At 40.1% G+C, this 18,632-nt stretch overlaps 1 long non-coding RNA gene across 9 annotated transcripts; it reads right to left on the bottom strand.

Moving 5' to 3' along the window:
* Positions 1 to 6,912: 6,912 nt before the first annotated feature.
* Positions 6,913 to 18,605, bottom strand: LOC133475436 (uncharacterized). Of its 9 annotated transcripts, none has more exons than XR_009787848.1 (7): positions 15,536 to 18,605; positions 14,678 to 15,326; positions 9,674 to 14,592; positions 9,342 to 9,464; positions 9,087 to 9,116; positions 8,816 to 8,909; positions 6,914 to 8,730 (listed from the first exon to the last, which is right to left on the bottom strand). It is a non-coding gene; the product is annotated as an uncharacterized LOC133475436 (long non-coding RNA). The 9 variants fall into 9 exon arrangements; XR_009787849.1 differs by having other exon boundaries at positions 8,816 to 9,464; positions 14,678 to 14,771; positions 14,949 to 14,978; positions 15,204 to 15,326; XR_009787844.1 differs by having other exon boundaries at positions 6,915 to 8,730; positions 9,355 to 9,464.
* Positions 18,606 to 18,632: the final 27 nt, after the last annotated feature.

Raw genomic sequence — 18,632 nt, 5'->3', positions numbered from 1 at the left:
ACCCTAACCCTAACCCTAACCCTAACCCTAACCCTAACCCTAACCCTAACCCTAACCCTAACCCTAACCCTAACCCTAACCCTAACCCTAACCCTAACCCTAACCCTAACCCTAACCCTAACCCTAACCCTAACCCTAACCCTAACCCTAACCCTAACCCTAACCCTAACCCTAACCCTAACCCTAACCCTAACCCTAACCCTAACCCTAACCCTAACCCTAACCCTAACCCTAACCCTAACCCTAACCCTAACCCTAACCCTAACCCTAACCCTAACCCTAACCCTAACCCTAACCCTAACCCTAACCCTAACCCTAACCCTAACCCTAACCCTAACCCTAACCCTAACCCTAACCCTAACCCTAACCCTAACCCTAACCCTAACCCTAACCCTAACCCTAACCCTAACCCTAACCCTAACCCTAACCCTAACCCTAACCCTAACCCTAACCCTAACCCTAACCCTAACCCTAACCCTAACCCTAACCCTAACCCTAACCCTAACCCTAACCCTAACCCTAACCCTAACCCTAACCCTAACCCTAACCCTAACCCTAACCCTAACCCTAACCCTAACCCTAACCCTAACCCTAACCCTAACCCTAACCCTAACCCTAACCCTAACCCTAACCCTAACCCTAACCCTAACCCTAACCCTAACCCTAACCCTAACCCTAACCCTAACCCTAACCCTAACCCTAACCCTAACCCTAACCCTAACCCTAACCCTAACCCTAACCCTAACCCTAACCCTAACCCTAACCCTAACCCTAACCCTAACCCTAACCCTAACCCTAACCCTAACCCTAACCCTAACCCTAACCCTAACCCTAACCCTAACCCTAACCCTAACCCTAACCCTAACCCTAACCCTAACCCTAACCCTAACCCTAACCCTAACCCTAACCCTAACCCTAACCCTAACCCTAACCCTAACCCTAACCCTAACCCTAACCCTAACCCTAACCCTAACCCTAACCCTAACCCTAACCCTAACCCTAACCCTAACCCTAACCCTAACCCTAACCCTAACCCTAACCCTAACCCTAACCCTAACCCTAACCCTAACCCTAACCCTAACCCTAACCCTAACCCTAACCCTAACCCTAACCCTAACCCTAACCCTAACCCTAACCCTAACCCTAACCCTAACCCTAACCCTAACCCTAACCCTAACCCTAACCCTAACCCTAACCCTAACCCTAACCCTAACCCTAACCCTAACCCTAACCCTAACCCTAACCCTAACCCTAACCCTAACCCTAACCCTAACCCTAACCCTAACCCTAACCCTAACCCTAACCCTAACCCTAACCCTAACCCTAACCCTAACCCTAACCCTAACCCTAACCCTAACCCTAACCCTAACCCTAACCCTAACCTAACCCTAACCCTAACCCTAACCCTAACCTAACCCTAACCCTAACCCTAACCCTAACCCTAACCCTAACCCTAACCCTAACCCTAACCCTAACCCTAACCTAACCCTAACCCTAACCCTAACCCTAACCCTAACCCTAACCCTAACCCTAACCCTAACCCTAACCCTAACCCTAACCCTAACCCTAACCCTAACCCTAACCCTAACCCTAACCCTAACCCTAACCCTAACCCTAACCCTAACCCTAACCCTAACCCTAACCCTAACCCTAACCCTAACCCTAACCCTAACCCTAACCCTAACCCTAACCCTAACCCTAACCCTAACCCTAACCCTAACCCTAACCCTAACCCTAACCCTAACCCTAACCCTAACCCTAACCCTAACCCTAACCCTAACCCTAACCCTAACCCTAACCCTAACCCTAACCCTAACCCTAACCCTAACCCTAACCCTAACCCTAACCCTAACCCTAACCCTAACCCTAACCCTAACCCTAACCCTAACCCTAACCCTAACCCTAACCCTAACCCTAACCCTAACCCTAACCCTAACCCTAACCCTAACCCTAACCCTAACCCTAACCCTAACCCTAACCCTAACCCTAACCCTAACCCTAACCCTAACCCTAACCCTAACCCTAACCCTAACCCTAACCCTAACCCTAACCCTAACCCTAACCCTAACCCTAACCCTAACCCTAACCCTAACCCTAACCCTAACCCTAACCCTAACCCTAACCCTAACCCTAACCCTAACCCTAACCCTAACCCTAACCCTAACCCTAACCCTAACCCTAACCCTAACCCTAACCCTAACCCTAACCCTAACCCTAACCCTAACCTAACCCTAACCCTAACCCTAACCCTAACCCTAACCCTAACCCTAACCCTAACCCTAACCCTAACCCTAACCCTAACCCTAACCCTAACCCTAACCCTAACCCTAACCCTAACCCTAACCCTAACCCTAACCCTAACCCTAACCCTAACCCTAACCCTAACCCTAACCCTAACCCTAACCCTAACCCTAACCCTAACCCTAACCCTAACCCTAACCCTAACCCTAACCCTAACCCTAACCCTAACCCTAACCCTAACCCTAACCCTAACCCTAACCCTAACCCTAACCCTAACCCTAACCCTAACCCTAACCCTAACCCTAACCCTAACCCTAACCCTAACCCTAACCCTAACCCTAACCCTAACCCTAACCCTAACCCTAACCCTAACCCTAACCCTAACCCTAACCCTAACCCTAACCCTAACCCTAACCCTAACCCTAACCCTAACCCTAACCCTAACCCTAACCCTAACCCTAACCCTAACCCTAACCCTAACCCTAACCCTAACCCTAACCCTAACCCTAACCCTAACCCTAACCCTAACCCTAACCCTAACCCTAACCCTAACCCTAACCCTAACCCTAACCCTAACCCTAACCCTAACCCTAACCCTAACCCTAACCCTAACCCTAACCCTAACCCTAACCCTAACCCTAACCCTAACCCTAACCCTAACCCTAACCCTAACCCTAACCCTAACCCTAACCCTAACCCTAACCCTAACCCTAACCCTAACCCTAACCCTAACCCTAACCCTAACCCTAACCCTAACCCTAACCCTAACCCTAACCCTAACCCTAACCCTAACCCTAACCCTAACCCTAACCCTAACCCTAACCCTAACCCTAACCCTAACCCTAACCCTAACCCTAACCCTAACCCTAACCTAACCCTAACCCTAACCCTAACCCTAACCCTAACCCTAACCCTAACCCTAACCCTAACCCTAACCCTAACCCTAACCCTAACCCTAACCCTAACCCTAACCCTAACCCTAACCCTAACCCTAACCCTAACCCTAACCCTAACCCTAACCCTAACCCTAACCCTAACCCTAACCCTAACCCTAACCCTAACCCTAACCCTAACCCTAACCCTAACCCTAACCCTAACCCTAACCCTAACCCTAACCTAACCCTAACCCTAACCCTAACCCTAACCCTAACCCTAACCCTAACCCTAACCCTAACCCTAACCCTAACCCTAACCCTAACCCTAACCCTAACCCTAACCCTAACCCTAACCCTAACCCTAACCCTAACCCTAACCCTAACCCTAACCCTAACCCTAACCCTAACCCTAACCCTAACCCTAACCTAACCCTAACCCTAACCCTAACCCTAACCCTAACCCTAACCCTAACCCTAACCCTAACCCTAACCCTAACCCTAACCCTAACCCTAACCCTAACCCTAACCCTAACCCTAACCCTAACCCTAACCCTAACCCTAACCCTAACCCTAACCCTAACCCTAACCCTAACCCTAACCTAACCCTAACCCTAACCCTAACCCTACTAACCCTAACCCTAACCTAACCCTAACCCTAACCCTAACCCTAACCCTAACCCTAACCCTAACCCTAACCCTAACCCTAACCCTAACCCTAACCCTAACCCTAACCCTAACCCTAACCTAACCCTAACCCTAACCTAACCCTAACCCTAACCTAACCCTAACCCTAACCCTAACCCTAACCCTAACCCTAACCCTAACCCTAACCCTAACCCTAACCCTAACCCTAACCCTAACCCTAACCCTAACCCTAACCCTAACCCTAACCCTAACCCTAACCCTAACCCTAACCCTAACCCTAACCCTAACCCTAACCCTAACCCTAACCCTAACCCTAACCCTAACCCTAACCCTAACCCTAACCCTAACCCTAACCCTAACCCTAACCCTAACCCTAACCCTAACCCTAACCCTAACCCTAACCCTAACCCTAACCCTAACCCTAACCCTAACCCTAACCCTAACCTAACCTAACCCTAACCCTAACCCTAACCCTAACCCTAACCCTAACCCTAACCCTAACCCTAACCCTAACCCTAACCCTAACCCTAACCCTAACCCTAACCCTAACCCTAACCCTAACCCTAACCCTAACCCTAACCCTAACCCTAACCCTAACCCTAACCCTAACCCTAACCCTAACCCTAACCCTAACCCTAACCCTAACCCTAACCCTAACCCTAACCCTAACCCTAACCCTACTAACCCTAACCCTAACCCTAACCCTAACCCTAACCCTAACCCTAACCCTAACCCTAACCCTAACCCTAACCCTAACCCTAACCCTAACCCTAACCCTAACCCTAACCCTAACCTAACCCTAACCCTAACCCTAACCCTAACCCTAACCCTAACCCTAACCCTAACCCTAACCCTAACCCTAACCTAACCCTAACCCTAACCCTAACCCTAACCCTAACCCTAACCCTAACCCTAACCCTAACCCTAACCCTAACCCTAACCCTAACCCTAACCTAACCCTAACCCTAACCCTAACCCTAACCCTAACCTAACCCTAACCCTAACCCTAACCCTAACCTAACCCTAACCCTAACCCTAACCCTAACCCTAACCCTAACCCTAACCCTAACCCTAACCCTAACCCTAACCCTAACCCTAACCCTAACCCTAACCCTAACCCTAACCTAACCCTAACCTAACCCTAACCCTAACCCTAACCCTAACCCTAACCCTAACCCTAACCCTAACCCTAACCCTAACCCTAACCCTAACCCTAACCCTAACCCTAACCTAACCCTAACCCTAACCCTAACCCTAACCTAACCCTAACCCTAACCCTAACCCTAACCCTAACCCTAACCCTAACCCTAACCCTAACCCTAACCCTAACCCTAACCCTAACCCTAACCCTAACCCTAACCCTAACCCTAACCCTAACCCTAACCCTAACCCTAACCCTAACCCTAACCCTAACCCTAACCCTAACCCTAACCCTAACCCTAACCCTAACCCTAACCCTAACCCTAACCCTAACCCTAACCCTAACCCTAACCCTAACCCTAACCCTAACCCTAACCCTAACCCTAACCCTAACCCTAACCCTAACCCTAACCCTAACCCTAACCCTAACCCTAACCCTAACCCTAACCCTAACCCTAACCCTAACCCTAACCCTAACCCTAACCCTAACCCTAACCCTAACCCTAACCCTAACCCTAACCCTAACCCTAACCTAACCTAACCCTAAACCCTAACCCTAACCCTAACCCTAACCCTAACCCTAACCCTAACCCTAACCCTAACTAACCTAACCTAACCCTAACCCTAAACCCTAACCTAAACCCTAACCCTAACCCTAAACCCTAACCCTAACCCTAACCCTAACCCTAACCCTAACCTAACCCTAACCCTAACCCTAACCCTAACCCTAACCTAACTAACCCTAACCCTAACCCTAACCCTAACTAACCCTAACACTAACCCTAACCCTAACCCTAACCCTAACCCTAACACTAACCCTAACCCTAACCCTAACCCTAACCCTAACCCTAACCCTAACCTAACCCTAACCCTAACCCTAACCCTAACCCTAACCTAACTAACCCTAACCCTAACCCTAACCCTAACCCTAACCCTAACCCTAAACCCTAACCCTAACCCTAACCCTAACCCTAACCCTAACCCTAACCCTAACCCTAACCCTAACCTAACCTAACCCTAACCCTAACCTAACCTAACTAAACCCTAACCTAATTTAACTCTAATCTTCACCCTAATTTAAATTTTAATTATACCCTGATTCCATTTAACCCTAATTCAACTAATCCAAATTCTAATTTAACCCTAACCTTAACCATTTCACCAAACTGTAAGTAACCCTAGTTTACCCAATGTTAACCTAATCCCAACCCTAGATTTACTAACCCTAACTTTGATTTAACCCTAACCTTAACCATTTGTTAACCCTAATTTTTAATTAATCCTAATCACACTCAACCCTAATTGGATTAATCCTAATTTTAACCTTACCCTAACCTTAACCATTTGTCCACCCTAATTTTAATTTTACCCTAATTCCACTTAACCATAATTCAATTACTCCAATTTCTAATCTAACCCTAATCTTAACCATTTCATCCAACCCTAATTTCAGTCAACCCTTAATTGGTTAACCCTAATTGTAAGTAACCCTAGTTTACCCAATGTTAAATTAATATAATCATAATTTAATTGATCCAACTTCTAATCTAACCCTAATCTTAACCATTTCATCCAACCCTAATTTTAGTTAACCCTTGATTGGTTAACCCTAATTGTAAGTAACCCTAGTTCACCCAATGTTAAATTAATCCCAACCCTAGATTTACTAACCCTAACTTTGATTTAACCCTAACCTTAACCATTTGTTAACCCTAATTTTTAATTAATCCTAATCACACTCAACCCTAATTGGATTAATCCTAATTTTAACCTTACCCTAACCTTAACCATTTGATCCCACCCTAATTGATGATAACACTAAAATTGACTCAACCTAATTTTCAATTAACCCTAATTAACCCTAATTAACCCTAATTTCAATTCTATAATCGATCAGTTATTCATTTGTTTATTTAAGGAATTCTAGAATTAAAGAGTTAAAAAACTAAATAATAATCACTAACATACTATATACAGGATTAAATTAATTAATTAATTAATTAAAAACATATATATACACTATTTACACTAATTGCACATAAGAATAAGACTGGTGAATGAAGGGCATTGGAATAAATACGCTGGTAAAGACGAAGGAGGAGTCACTGAGACAGAGGCTATAAATAGGGAACCAGCCAAATCCGGTCATTTCATGTTTGTTTTTGAACGAGTAACAGCTCTTGCTACAACAGTAGGATCATAGAAATTGTGTGCTAAAACCTGAAGAAGGCTTGACATAAGCCGAAACGTTGTTGTTGGCACACACAAACATATAATTGGATAAATACAAGTACAATTGAATGAAAACAACTTTTGTTTGATAGTTTCTTTATTATTTTTTATTTCTTTATTAAAAAAATTTTTTTTGGAAAAAAATATTTTTTTGGCATCTTTACAATACATTATCAATACTATACCTGATAGTTCATTGTAGAACATACAATTTATAGACTAGACAATAGAACATTGATTAATTATATAGCAAAGGCGACAGGAAAATCAGTAACTTTATGACAAGGACAGAAAACTAAGAAACGGATACAAAAACAATAAAAACTGAACAAATACAACAAAATATACAAAAACATTACAAAAAAATATATACTATAACAACAAAAAAATTACAAAAATAAAAAATATAAAAAAACAAAAAAAGAGTTCATAAAAATAAAAATTACGTAAATCTACAACAAAATGATGGATGAGGGATGGACAGTGGCCCGGTATGGTCGCCGAGGCCAGAATGGATATCAGACGGGAGTTGGGAATCAAGGTGGAGGGAGATTCCAGGGGTGGAAGGCCAGTGCACCTCCCTTTCGCTCCGGCGGTCGGCCGGTGGCTTTTGACCATCGGGGTGGAAGGGTTCAGCCTCAATTTCCTAACCCGCCAGTGCCTCCCCCATGGTCTTTCCGTAAACCGGATTCCCGTCCTTATTCATATGCGGCCGCAGTGAGCCGTGGTTGGATGGGACCAGACCCAAGGAGACCTCCCCAAAGGAATGGGGGATTTGAAAGAGGGCCACAACCGGCTGACCCCAGGTTTAAAAGGCTCGTCCAAAAATTGTATAATATTCTGAAAGTGGTACACCACTTACAGAATGTGGACCCAACAGGGGGGAAACCACAACCCAAGATGATCGAAAGAATGGTCGAGGTATTAATGGGGATGATTAACCCGGCATTCCCCAAAGGCCAAACAATGGACCTCATCATGGGAAACGCAAAAAATTGGGGCTATACCACATGTTTGATACTATTTCAACACTACCAGGCTTGCCTGGAGGAATGGCTCAATGAAATTGTGGATTTTATTACCCCGGACTGGAAAAAGGCCTACACGGTGGCAATCAGATGGGCCAAGAATAAATTACCACATGTGAAACAACAGGTGATTGATCAAACGGAGAAGTTGATTAAAGAAAAAATTCATCCCCGGAGCCCACCCGTAGAGCAGGCTATACAAAATATTGCACCGGTGATCCAGAATATTGCACCAGTGATCCAGAATGTGCCAGAATCACAGCCGACGCCCATGGTCCCCACTGGGCCGATTCAAAACACGACACCGATCGGAACTGAATCTCCTCAGGAGGTTAGCATATTGGAGAGACCTGAAATGACACTCATGGGAACATCAGACGATGACGATATCATGACACTGAGGCTACCGGAGATCACAGATGGAGCTTTAGTGCATCGATCTCCAATGGAAAAATTTATAGAGACGCCGAGGACCTCACGAAAGGCTAGGGTAGAATCCTGGCTCCAAGGTGGCGTGGAAGAGGATCTCATTGTGAGACCTCAAATGGAACCTGTTGACGAAACAATACCTGTGGAGACACCAAAGAAAAATCAGAGGGCAGAGAGGAGATCTAGGAGGAGGGTTGTTGAAGACAGAGTAGAGAATTCTCATACCCAGGTATTGAACCAATGGCGGGCAGATGAAGAGGTAGAAGAGGAGGAGGTTCTCCCGGAGTCCTCCACTCGCATCATACCACCACAATCCCAACTATATAGGGTTAATAGACATCCCAACACGCAGAGGAAGTTAGTGGAATGGAATTTGTCAGTATCGAAGAAGTGGCTAATTATGGGGGACTCTAATTTGAGTCGAATACCGGATCATCCATACGGAAACGTACAAATTGAAAGTTACCCGGGAAGTCATTTCCGGCATGGACATTACCTGATGGAGAAAACGGTACCACCAGAAGATCTGGTGATAGAAAAAGTGATATTGTCATTCGGCATAAACAGCAGACTGAATAAATCAAAAGAAACGACAGTTAAAAATGTACAAGCGGTGATTAGAACAACGAAAAAGAGGTTCCCGTACGCAGAAATTTGGGTTCCTCTGATTAATTACTCGCTAAATCTTCCGACAGAGGAACAGGACAATCTGCGAACATTGAATGACCATATTCAGAAGAATGTGGGTTACCTTCCTCTCTTACCTGAGGACCAATTCCAGGTGGAGGAGGATGGAATCCACTGGACAAAAGAAACGGCGACCGCTATGCTTGACCACTGGGGGAAGACTTTAAACTTGGTCAGCCTCTAAGTCCTAACAGGGAGAGGGATAGAACATTACAATCTTTGGGAGCCCAAGATATAGTGGTCTTATCCAAAAATTTCAAACTAACTGCCTTACAATATAAGATTTTAAGTAAGGGTCTATCATTTATTCCATCAGTAAGCGTCAGTAAGGATCAAAAAATACAATTACAATTTGACGTACAAAATTATCACCGAAATTTAATGCTAAGAACTTACTTTAAGGATTCGATGGGTAAGGAGAGACCACCATTTACAGGCTCTTCTGATTGGAAACCACCTATGGATAAATTACCACCAGAAGTGGGACAATTAATACAAAAAGATTGGCAGACAATAAAAAAACACTACTTACCGACTACTGAAAAATACAATATGTCTGTAGAAGAAGTAAAAGCCTTACGAGAATTAATGCATACAAAACATATAGTCATTAAACCGGCTGATAAAGGCTCGTCAGTAGTGATTCTAAGTAGAGAACAATATATAATGGAAGTAGAAAGACAATTGAATGACACAGAATATTACAAAAAATTGGAAAAACCCATTTATAGAGAAACACTACCAAAAATAAAGGAAATTATAAACAATCTAAAAAAGAAAAAATTTATCAATGGAAAACAAAAACAGTACCTACTTGGAACCTCAGAACCAAGAGAGAGGAGATTTTATATTCTCCCAAAAATTCATAAAAGTCCGGAGAAATGGACAATTCCATTTGAAATTCCCCCAGGGAGACCCATAGTATCAGACTGTGGGAGTGATACATATTTCACCGCAGAATATTTGGATCATTATCTAAATCCACTTTCGATCAAACATCCATCCTATGTGAGAGACACATACCATTTTATAGAGATGGTAAAAGACGTTACAATAACCTCGGACTTTTGGTTTTTTTCGATGGATGTTAACAGTTTATATACAAATATTCCTATTCCGGCAGGAATTGAATGTGTAAAACAAATTTTCCAGAAATACCCAGATCCAAACAGACCAGATGATGAATTATTACAATTATTAGAAATTAATTTAACTAGAAATGACTTTGTATTCAATGAAAAATATTATTTGCAAATTAAGGGAACAGCAATGGGTAAAAAATTTGCTCCAGCATATGCCAATATTTTTATGGCCAACTGGGAAGAAAAAGCACTGGCCAAATGTGAAAAGAAACCGGCTAGTTATCTACGGTATTTGGACGACATTTGGGGATTATGGATAGGGACTAAACAAGAATTTGAAAATTTCAAGGAAACACTAAATTCACAGGATCCATCAATTAAACTCAAAGCAGAAATTAAGCAAAATTCTATTGACTTTTTAGATACTACAATATTTAAGGGACCCAATTTTCAGGAAAATCATCGATTGGATATTAAAGTGTATTTCAAGGCAACAGATACTCACGCATTATTGCATAAATTTAGCTTCCATCCAAATCATACTTTTAAAGGAATTGTAAAATCCCAGATTCTGCGCTTTCACCGAATCTGCACGAGGGAGGAGGATTTTAGGGAAGCGGTGAAGATCTTATTTGATACCCTACGAAAAAGAGGGTATTCGAGATCATATTTAAGAAATCATCTGAAAACATTTCTCAACAAAAAACAAACGAAAGAAAATGTTATTCCTCTCATTACAAATTTCTGTACAGTAGGCAAGGTACTACACAATAAAATAAAACGAAATTTGCAGGAAATTTCGGAAACGACTACAGGAATCCCAAAATTTAACATAATCTCGGCATATAGGAGGAATAAGAATTTGAAAGATTTGTTAGTCAGAGCCAAATTACCATCACTATTAACACAAAAACAATTATTACTAGATAAACAATTGTTGAAACTAAAATTTATCAAAAACACAGTGGAGAAAACTATCATAAAAATTGAACAAACATTTACTGCGAGGTCCACAAATTGTATTTATTTAATAATTTGTAATAAATGTGGGATTAAATATGTAGGGGAAACAAAGAATTCGTTATCAGCACGAATTACACAGCATAGGTATAATATTAAAAATAAAAAAGAAATGGACACACCCCTGGTACAGCATTTCCTAATACATGGATTAGAGTCATTACGAATGGCTGGATTACAAAAAAACTTTAATTGGACAGATTTAGAAAGAAAATGTAGAGAAAGACAATGGATACATAAATTAGCGACAAAACAACCATATGGGTTAAATAAAAAGATGGGTTGAAATTATGAGGGACAATTGACAGAAGAAAATGACAAAAACATTTTTTAGGATTAGAAAATTTATTTAGATACACATGCATATTACTGCTTATTTAACCTAACCATTTGATCCCAACCTAAATTCAGTTAACCCTAAATAATCCTAATTCTAATTTAACTCTAATCTTCACCCTAATTTAAATTTTAATTATACCCTGATTCCATTTAACCCTAATTCAACTAATCCAAATTCTAATTTAACCCTAACCTTAACCATTTCACCAAACTGTAAGTAACCCTAGTTTACCCAATGTTAACCTAATCCCAACCCTAGATTTACTAACCCTAACTTTGATTTAACCCTAACCTTAACCATTTGTTAACCCTAATTTTTAATTAATCCTAATCACACTCAACCCTAATTGGATTAATCCTAATTTTAACCTTACCCTAACCTTAACCATTTGTCCACCCTAATTTTAATTTTACCCTAATTCCACTTAACCATAATTCAATTACTCCAATTTCTAATCTAACCCTAATCTTAACCATTTCATCCAACCCTAATTTCAGTCAACCCTTAATTGGTTAACCCTAATTGTAAGTAACCCTAGTTTACCCAATGTTAAATTAATATAATCATAATTTAATTGATCCAACTTCTAATCTAACCCTAATCTTAACCATTTCATCCAACCCTAATTTTAGTTAACCCTTGATTGGTTAACCCTAATTGTAAGTAACCCTAGTTCACCCAATGTTAAATTAATCCCAACCCTAGATTTACTAACCCTAACTTTGATTTAACCCTAACCTTAACCATTTGTTAACCCTAATTTTTAATTAATCCTAATCACACTCAACCCTAATTGGATTAATCCTAATTTTAACCTTACCCTAACCTTAACCATTTGATCCCACCCTAATTGATGATAACACTAAAATTGACTCAACCTAATTTTCAATTAACCCTAATTAACCCTAATTAACCCTAATTTCAATTCTATAATCGATCAGTTATTCATTTGTTTATTTAAGGAATTCTAGAATTAAAGAGTTAAAAAACTAAATAATAATCACTAACATACTATATACAGGATTAAATTAATTAATTAATTAATTAAAAACATATATATACACTATTTACACTAATTGCACATAAGAATAAGACTGGTGAATGAAGGGCATTGGAATAAATACGCTGGTAAAGACGAAGGAGGAGTCACTGAGACAGAGGCTATAAATAGGGAACCAGCCAAATCCGGTCATTTCATGTTTGTTTTTGAACGAGTAACAGCTCTTGCTACAACAGTAGGATCATAGAAATTGTGTGCTAAAACCTGAAGAAGGCTTGACATAAGCCGAAACGTTGTTGTTGGCACACACAAACATATAATTGGATAAATACAAGTACAATTGAATGAAAACAACTTTTGTTTGATAGTTTCTTTATTATTTTTTATTTCTTTATTAAAAAAATTTTTTTTGGAAAAAAATATTTTTTTGGCATCTTTACAATACATTATCAATACTATACCTGATAGTTCATTGTAGAACATACAATTTATAGACTAGACAATAGAACATTGATTAATTATATAGCAAAGGCGACAGGAAAATCAGTAACTTTATGACAAGGACAGAAAACTAAGAAACGGATACAAAAACAATAAAAACTGAACAAATACAACAAAATATACAAAAACATTACAAAAAAATATATACTATAACAACAAAAAAATTACAAAAATAAAAAATATAAAAAAACAAAAAAAGAGTTCATAAAAATAAAAATTACGTAAATCTACAACAAAATGATGGATGAGGGATGGACAGTGGCCCGGTATGGTCGCCGAGGCCAGAATGGATATCAGACGGGAGTTGGGAATCAAGGTGGAGGGAGATTCCAGGGGTGGAAGGCCAGTGCACCTCCCTTTCGCTCCGGCGGTCGGCCGGTGGCTTTTGACCATCGGGGTGGAAGGGTTCAGCCTCAATTTCCTAACCCGCCAGTGCCTCCCCCATGGTCTTTCCGTAAACCGGATTCCCGTCCTTATTCATATGCGGCCGCAGTGAGCCGTGGTTGGATGGGACCAGACCCAAGGAGACCTCCCCAAAGGAATGGGGGATTTGAAAGAGGGCCACAACCGGCTGACCCCAGGTTTAAAAGGCTCGTCCAAAAATTGTATAATATTCTGAAAGTGGTACACCACTTACAGAATGTGGACCCAACAGGGGGGAAACCACAACCCAAGATGATCGAAAGAATGGTCGAGGTATTAATGGGGATGATTAACCCGGCATTCCCCAAAGGCCAAACAATGGACCTCATCATGGGAAACGCAAAAAATTGGGGCTATACCACATGTTTGATACTATTTCAACACTACCAGGCTTGCCTGGAGGAATGGCTCAATGAAATTGTGGATTTTATTACCCCGGACTGGAAAAAGGCCTACACGGTGGCAATCAGATGGGCCAAGAATAAATTACCACATGTGAAACAACAGGTGATTGATCAAACGGAGAAGTTGATTAAAGAAAAAATTCATCCCCGGAGCCCACCCGTAGAGCAGGCTATACAAAATATTGCACCGGTGATCCAGAATATTGCACCAGTGATCCAGAATGTGCCAGAATCACAGCCGACGCCCATGGTCCCCACTGGGCCGATTCAAAACACGACACCGATCGGAACTGAATCTCCTCAGGAGGTTAGCATATTGGAGAGACCTGAAATGACACTCATGGGAACATCAGACGATGACGATATCATGACACTGAGGCTACCGGAGATCACAGATGGAGCTTTAGTGCATCGATCTCCAATGGAAAAATTTATAGAGACGCCGAGGACCTCACGAAAGGCTAGGGTAGAATCCTGGCTCCAAGGTGGCGTGGAAGAGGATCTCATTGTGAGACCTCAAATGGAACCTGTTGACGAAACAATACCTGTGGAGACACCAAAGAAAAATCAGAGGGCAGAGAGGAGATCTAGGAGGAGGGTTGTTGAAGACAGAGTAGAGAATTCTCATACCCAGGTATTGAACCAATGGCGGGCAGATGAAGAGGTAGAAGAGGAGGAGGTTCTCCCGGAGTCCTCCACTCGCATCATACCACCACAATCCCAACTATATAGGGTTAATAGACATCCCAACACGCAGAGGAAGTTAGTGGAATGGAATTTGTCAGTATCGAAGAAGTGGCTAATTATGGGGGACTCTAATTTGAGTCGAATACCGGATCATCCATACGGAAACGTACAAATTGAAAGTTACCCGGGAAGTCATTTCCGGCATGGACATTACCTGATGGAGAAAACGGTACCACCAGAAGATCTGGTGATAGAAAAAGTGATATTGTCATTCGGCATAAACAGCAGACTGAATAAATCAAAAGAAACGACAGTTAAAAATGTACAAGCGGTGATTAGAACAACGAAAAAGAGGTTCCCGTACGCAGAAATTTGGGTTCCTCTGATTAATTACTCGCTAAATCTTCCGACAGAGGAACAGGACAATCTGCGAACATTGAATGACCATATTCAGAAGAATGTGGGTTACCTTCCTCTCTTACCTGAGGACCAATTCCAGGTGGAGGAGGATGGAATCCACTGGACAAAAGAAACGGCGACCGCTATGCTTGACCACTGGGGGAAGACTTTAAACTTGGTCAGCCTCTAAGTCCTAACAGGGAGAGGGATAGAACATTACAATCTTTGGGAGCCCAAGATATAGTGGTCTTATCCAAAAATTTCAAACTAACTGCCTTACAATATAAGATTTTAAGTAAGGGTCTATCATTTATTCCATCAGTAAGCGTCAGTAAGGATCAAAAAATACAATTACAATTTGACGTACAAAATTATCACCGAAATTTAATGCTAAGAACTTACTTTAAGGATTCGATGGGTAAGGAGAGACCACCATTTACAGGCTCTTCTGATTGGAAACCACCTATGGATAAATTACCACCAGAAGTGGGACAATTAATACAAAAAGATTGGCAGACAATAAAAAAACACTACTTACCGACTACTGAAAAATACAATATGTCTGTAGAAGAAGTAAAAGCCTTACGAGAATTAATGCATACAAAACATATAGTCATTAAACCGGCTGATAAAGGCTCGTCAGTAGTGATTCTAAGTAGAGAACAATATATAATGGAAGTAGAAAGACAATTGAATGACACAGAATATTACAAAAAATTGGAAAAACCCATTTATAGAGAAACACTACCAAAAATAAAGGAAATTATAAACAATCTAAAAAAGAAAAAATTTATCAATGGAAAACAAAAACAGTACCTACTTGGAACCTCAGAACCAAGAGAGAGGAGATTTTATATTCTCCCAAAAATTCATAAAAGTCCGGAGAAATGGACAATTCCATTTGAAATTCCCCCAGGGAGACCCATAGTATCAGACTGTGGGAGTGATACATATTTCACCGCAGAATATTTGGATCATTATCTAAATCCACTTTCGATCAAACATCCATCCTATGTGAGAGACACATACCATTTTATAGAGATGGTAAAAGACGTTACAATAACCTCGGACTTTTGGTTTTTTTCGATGGATGTTAACAGTTTATATACAAATATTCCTATTCCGGCAGGAATTGAATGTGTAAAACAAATTTTCCAGAAATACCCAGATCCAAACAGACCAGATGATGAATTATTACAATTATTAGAAATTAATTTAACTAGAAATGACTTTGTATTCAATGAAAAATATTATTTGCAAATTAAGGGAACAGCAATGGGTAAAAAATTTGCTCCAGCATATGCCAATATTTTTATGGCCAACTGGGAAGAAAAAGCACTGGCCAAATGTGAAAAGAAACCGGCTAGTTATCTACGGTATTTGGACGACATTTGGGGATTATGGATAGGGACTAAACAAGAATTTGAAAATTTCAAGGAAACACTAAATTCACAGGATCCATCAATTAAACTCAAAGCAGAAATTAAGCAAAATTCTATTGACTTTTTAGATACTACAATATTTAAGGGACCCAATTTTCAGGAAAATCATCGATTGGATATTAAAGTGTATTTCAAGGCAACAGATACTCACGCATTATTGCATAAATTTAGCTTCCATCCAAATCATACTTTTAAAGGAATTGTAAAATCCCAGATTCTGCGCTTTCACCGAATCTGCACGAGGGAGGAGGATTTTAGGGAAGCGGTGAAGATCTTATTTGATACCCTACGAAAAAGAGGGTATTCGAGATCATATTTAAGAAATCATCTGAAAACATTTCTCAACAAAAAACAAACGAAAGAAAATGTTATTCCTCTCATTACAAATTTCTGTACAGTAGGCAAGGTACTACACAATAAAATAAAACGAAATTTGCAGGAAATTTCGGAAACGACTACAGGAATCCCAAAATTTAACATAATCTCGGCATATAGGAGGAATAAGAATTTGAAAGATTTGTTAGTCAGAGCCAAATTACCATCACTATTAACACAAAAACAATTATTACTAGATAAACAATTGTTGAAACTAAAATTTATCAAAAACACAGTGGAGAAAACTATCATAAAAATTGAACAAACATTTACTGCGAGGTCCACAAATTGTATTTATTTAATAATTTGTAATAAATGTGGGATTAAATATGTAGGGGAAACAAAGAATTCGTTATCAGCACGAATTACACAGCATAGGTATAATATTAAAAATAAAAAAGAAATGGACACACCCCTGGTACAGCATTTCCTAATACATGGATTAGAGTCATTACGAATGGCTGGATTACAAAAAAACTTTAATTGGACAGATTTAGAAAGAAAATGTAGAGAAAGACAATGGATACATAAATTAGCGACAAAACAACCATATGGGTTAAATAAAAAGATGGGTTGAAATTATGAGGGACAATTGACAGAAGAAAATGACAAAAACATTTTTTAGGATTAGAAAATTTATTTAGATACACATGCATATTACTGCTTATTTAACCTAACCATTTGATCCCAACCTAAATTCAGTTAACCCTAAATAATCCTAATTCTAATTTAACTCTAATCTTCACCCTAATTTAAATTTTAATTATACCCTGATTCCATTTAACCCTAATTCAACTAATCCAAATTCTAATTTAACCCTAACCTTAACCATTTCACCAAACTGTAAGTAACCCTAGTTTACCCAATGTTAACCTAATCCCAACCCTAGATTTACTAACCCTAACTTTGATTTAACCCTAACCTTAACCATTTGTTAACCCTAATTTTTAATTAATCCTAATCACACTCAACCCTAATTGGATTAATCCTAATTTTAACCTTACCCTAACCTTAACCATTTGTCCACCCTAATTTTAATTTTACCCTAATTCCACTTAACCATAATTCAATTACTCCAATTTCTAATCTAACCCTAATCTTAACCATTTCATCCAACCCTAATTTCAGTCAACCCTTAATTGGTTAACCCTAATTGTAAGTAACCCTAGTTTACCCAATGTTAAATTAATATAATCATAATTTAATTGATCCAACTTCTAATCTAACCCTAATCTTAACCATTTCATCCAACCCTAATTTTAGTTAACCCTTGATTGGTTAACCCTAATTGTAAGTAACCCTAGTTCACCCAATGTTAAATTAATCCCAACCCTAGATTTACTAACCCTAACTTTGATTTAACCCTAACCTTAACCATTTGTTAACCCTAATTTTTAATTAATCCTAATCACACTCAACCCTAATTGGATTAATCCTAATTTTAACCTTACCCTAACCTTAACCATTTGATCCCACCCTAATTGATGATAACACTAAAATTGACTCAACCTAATTTTCAATTAACCCTAATTAACCCTAATTAACCCTAATTTCAATTCTATAATCGATCAGTTATTCATTTGTTTATTTAAGGAATTCTAGAATTAAAGAGTTAAAAAACTAAATAATAATCACTAACATACTATATACAGGATTAAATTAATTAATTAATTAATTAAAAA

The sequence above is a fragment of the Phyllopteryx taeniolatus genome, chromosome 3 (assembly GCF_024500385.1).
Source record: "Phyllopteryx taeniolatus isolate TA_2022b chromosome 3, UOR_Ptae_1.2, whole genome shotgun sequence".
NCBI classification, from domain to species: Eukaryota; Metazoa; Chordata; class Actinopteri; order Syngnathiformes; family Syngnathidae; genus Phyllopteryx; species Phyllopteryx taeniolatus.
The sequence above is the reverse complement of the archived record's forward strand: the minus strand, read 5'-3'. Positions and strand labels throughout refer to the sequence as shown.